Source organism: Sinocyclocheilus anshuiensis, unplaced genomic scaffold (assembly GCF_001515605.1).
Source record: "Sinocyclocheilus anshuiensis isolate Anshui unplaced genomic scaffold, SAMN03320099.WGS_v1.1 scaffold6, whole genome shotgun sequence".
In the NCBI taxonomy this organism is placed as follows: Eukaryota; Metazoa; Chordata; class Actinopteri; order Cypriniformes; family Cyprinidae; genus Sinocyclocheilus; species Sinocyclocheilus anshuiensis.
Window position 1 is genome coordinate 1,857,424 of NW_015547668.1, and position 4,748 is coordinate 1,862,171.

At 35.6% G+C, this 4,748-nt stretch overlaps 1 pseudogene; it reads left to right on the forward strand.

The window, feature by feature from the left end:
* Window positions 1-570, forward strand: part of LOC107702664 (constitutive coactivator of peroxisome proliferator-activated receptor gamma-like) — an 18,616-nt pseudogene extending 18,046 nt beyond the window's left edge.
* Window positions 571-4,748: the final 4,178 nt, after the last annotated feature.

Sequence of the window (4,748 nt, forward strand, 5' to 3'; positions counted from 1 at the left end):
TATCTGTCTGTCTTTCGTCTGTATCTGTCTGTCTGTCTGTCTGTATCTGTCTGTATGTCTCTATCTGTCTGTCTTTCTGTATCTGTCTGTCTGTCTGTCTGTATCTGTCTGTCTATTTGTCTGTCTGTCTGTATCTGTCTGTCTGTCTGTCTCTATCTGTCTGTCTGTCTGTCTTTATCTGTCTGTCTGTTAGTCTGTCTGTCTATCTGTCTTTCCATCCACCCATCTGTCCATCCATCCATCGGTCGATCCATCCATCCATCCGTTCGTCTTTTAAAACTTACAGACATGTTTTTGTCAAGCCTACATCAAAGTTTTTCATGACAAACTGTACTTTTATAGTTTACAGCATGCCGTTATTTGTAAAAATTAACAATTTACTTCTAATCTGGACTGACAACTGAAAGGACTTTTCTTTTGTTATAGATGGCCCCAGTCTCAAAACTAAACAACACTGACTGATGAGAAATTAATTACTAGGCTCTTGTGGAAACAATTGTCACCCACAGAACAAAGCATTTCATTCTCAGATGTGAATGTTCATGTCCATGTTCCTGCTTGCCTTAATTTAGATTCTGCCCTTTTGTTTTGACTGCAGATGTTTGTGACACACGTTTCTGCGGTATCATTAAAAATCACTCAAAAACATCAAATTGTACATGAATATGAGTTTTTTACAGTCAGATAGGACAAACTGTGTTCAGTGATATCTCTGAAAGCCCTCACAATTATATCTTATAGTGAGATTACAGTCTTTTTTCCCCTTCCATGTGGATGATATGAATCAGTGACCAAAATGGAAGCTTCCTAAACTGTGTGCCAAGCCCATTCATTCTGCTCAGACCCTAATTAGTCTCAGATGATCTCTTACCTTTCAACTGCTGGTTTGGCGTTGACTCCAGTTGTTCGCAATTACAAAGATTATTTGTCTCCCTCAACACATTCAGATTCTAGATTTTCAAGCCGCCATTCTTTTGAAAAAATTGTTAATGATAATTTCATTAAAAGTCGCGGTTGTGGTTCTGGCATATCGTGACCAAAATGTACTTCAACCCCATATTGGGGTGATACTCTATTTCATGTCCATCATGTCTAAAAGTTCTAGTATTACAGTTCATGCAGTATTTTATGTCATGATGCAAACATTAAAATTTGCCTAAAATATTGCATGGATTTGACGTATTACATATTGAATTTTCATCTTCAGCCAAGGTCTAAGGGCACATTTTCCATAAGTAAAAAACACGATTGTTATTCTTGTGATTTATTAATCTGATTATGATGAAACTCATGTCCCAGTGCAAAAATTCTGTGAATGAATTTCTTGCTATCCAGATAATTAGTTTTTTTTTTTTTTGGTCTGTTCCACTCTTTGCCCTGGCTGTGAAACAGTGCCTCTGCTAGGTATTGTTAAACACCCCAGAGCGGAAATAGGATATGGAGAAAGTTCCACAGCTTAAGTGCTCAAAGCACAGCTCTTCCCCTTATCTACAGAGAATGAAAGCCGCAGGAATGAAAAACAGTACTACACAAACACGTGACTCGGCTAGGCATGGCAAGAGCATATAGGCACAGCAGGAAATAGAGGCGACAGATTTACTCATGCAAAACAAAGTGCAGACAGATGAATCTTTGGCAGTTGAAAAGCATTTGAAACCGACAGTAGGGGATCATTGGAAATTGAAAACCGTGAAACCATCATTGCCATCAGTAAAGTATATCATATGGAAAAAAATGAATGAAAATTCATTTCGCTATATATATATATATATAGGTTTCTAACTGTTTTCAACATTTATACTAATATGAAAAAAATCTAGAGTATCAAATAATCATATAAAATTTCGCTATATATATATATATATATATAGGTTTCTAACTGTTTTCAACATTTATACTAATATGAAAAAAATCTAGAGTATCAAATAATCATATAATGATTTCTGAAGACTGCAGTAATGATGCTGAAAATTCAGCTTTGCATCACAGGAATAAATTACATTTTAAAATATATTAAAATTGAAAATAGTTATATAAAATTTTAATAATATTGTACAATTTTACTGCATTTTTTAAATCAAATAATGCAGCCTTGGTAAGCATAGAGACTTCTTTTAAAAACATAAAAAATCTTACCAAGCATGGTCATTGCTAGTTTAGCTCTGTCAAAAAGGTTTATATGTTATCGCTAAACATCGGTTAGAGAAAAGGAACATCATTTTTTTTTTTTCCGGAACCCGGCTGTCGCGCTGCAGTGAAAAGGGCTGGGATGTTTCTATGCAAATGTAACGCTGAATGAAGTTATTTTTAAGCGTACAGAATAATTTCCTGTGCAGCGTTTTGCTTTGATTCTAAATCAGTTTGCTCAGTCCTGGCATGACCGGGTGCCAATTGTGTATCCAGTGCTTTTTTAAACTAAATAAATAAAACCACTAGATTAGCAACACTCACTGCAACACATTGTCCTTTTCATCTGTTTAATTATAGCTTGTGTGTGTGTGTGTATATGTGTGCTAATGGTAAATATAGCCTCTATTCTCATGGCCGTGTGGTCAGAGCGCCGCGGGCTGACGCTGGAGTTAGCGTGAGGGTGATTGGGTGCCGGCCCGCTGTGGGTGGGGAACAGAGCGTTTGTTCTGCAGCAGGCGCTGTGGGGACACACACTGCTGCAAGAAGCCAGACTTTGGCACGCTGTCATCACAGTTTCCTTCACAGAGCACGAGAGAGACGGAGGGAGGGAAAGCAGGCATGATGGAGCCAACAATTATCTGGCACTCCGTCCCTCGCATATTCACTTTCTGCTTGTGGAAACTGAGGGCAGGCGGGGCTGCTCTTTTGAGTCTGGGGTCCGTTTTGTGGGCGGAGTACAGAGTAGAGACTGAGAATTTTTTGGGACGTTTTGTAGTCCCAAAATAAACAGCAGCCGCAGCAACATTCTACTTCCTGTGAGCTGTAACAATTTTGGTCAGTGTGTGAATAATAAAATGACTTTCAACTGCAGTCAACGCACTTTTTAAAGCAGTTTCTGTAAGGAGTTTTCATGCTGCACTCTTTGTCTCAAAAATATATATATATATATATACTTGACAAGTGAATTTATAATAATCCTTATAATAAAATTATTATAATAAAACTTTCACTACCGTTCAAAAGTTTGGGGAGAGTAAGGTTTTTTTTTGTTACATTTTTTTGTTTAAGAAGTTACTTATGCTCACCAAGGCTGCATTTATTTGAAATATTATAACAATTTCAAATACCCGTTTTGTTTTTGAATATTTTTTTAAATGTAATTTATTCCTGTGATGCAAAGCTGAATTTTCAGCATCATTACTCCAATCTTCAGTTTCACATGATCCTTCAGAAATCATCTTAATATGCTGATTTGCTGCTTAAGAAACATCTATTATTATTATTAAAATTTAAAAAAAAAGTTGTGCTGATTCATATTTTTGTGGAAATAGTGATACGTTTTTTTTCAGGATTCTTTGATGAATAGAAAGTTAAAAACAACAGCATTTATTTAAAAAATATTTTTACTGTCACTTTTGATCAGTTTAATGCATCCTTGATGAATAAAAGTATTAAAAAAACATTTGAAAAATAGTGTATAACAAGTATAAGTATTTCTTATGACACTATAAACTGTTTGTTTTGGACTCAAGTTTCAATTGGGGGACCCCCAAACCTAAGCTGTTGTGTTTCATGAAAATAATGTAATCTTACACCACAAGGACATTGACATGTTTGCTTTATGATGGTGGTAATGATGATAATTACAGATTGTTAGATCTGTTTTCTGTAATAACCACCCTCCCGCGACTTTTGGTTTCTGAGTCAAAACATAAAGTTTTTCCGTACTTAAAAATGACCCACTGTCACTGTCTCCGAAGGTCTATAATTGCTTCCTGACCCCAAAAAATAAAAAACCCAGCAGTCTAATATTACTGCAGCATCAGGTAGTGTTATGAAATACTGTGGGAACTTATCTTTCTTAAGAGACCACTGCTTGAAAATGGCTTTGCATGAGTCTAAAAATACTGAGGTGTACTGAACACATATACAGCCGCTGATATTTATGGCAGCAGCTATGAATAGAGGACTGTAAAACTCAGGAACTGGCCCCAGATTTACTCTCGCCGTAATTGTATGTGGACTCACACCAAGATACAAACCAACACAAGAAAAATAGACAACTACTGGAAAAAAAATAACTCTTTTTATTTTTGGTGTTGTTAGTTATTTTGTAGTTGGACTAGGTACAAAACTCTGCGTGCGATTCTCATGACTAATGCTTACAAACTTTCATAGATCTGTTTGTTTCTTACTGACATGTCTTATATCAACATGCCAATGTAGAGAACAATAGTTAGTTGTAGCAATAAAAAAAAGTTACTGTGATTTGAACTTCATTCTTTAACTTAGAAAAAAAAAGTTTAATAGCAGACCTTGTGGCGAAAAGCTACGTCATTGTTACCATGGAATAATTTTGTTTGATTCAATAGCTTTATGTCTGGACCAGTTTGAAATTTAAGTTATGTGAAATTTCTTTCTTCATATTTTAACAGTCTCATCATGTTTGCTTGCAAAGAACCAGTAGCATTCTAGATTCAATGATATCAGAGACAGATTTTGAATCTGAATTTAAATCAGATTTCAGAACTCATGGAGATTCTGCAAAATGTTTCCTTTTGTGTTCCACCTTAAAAATAACAGCACAAGTTCGGAACAACATTCTGTCATCATTTACC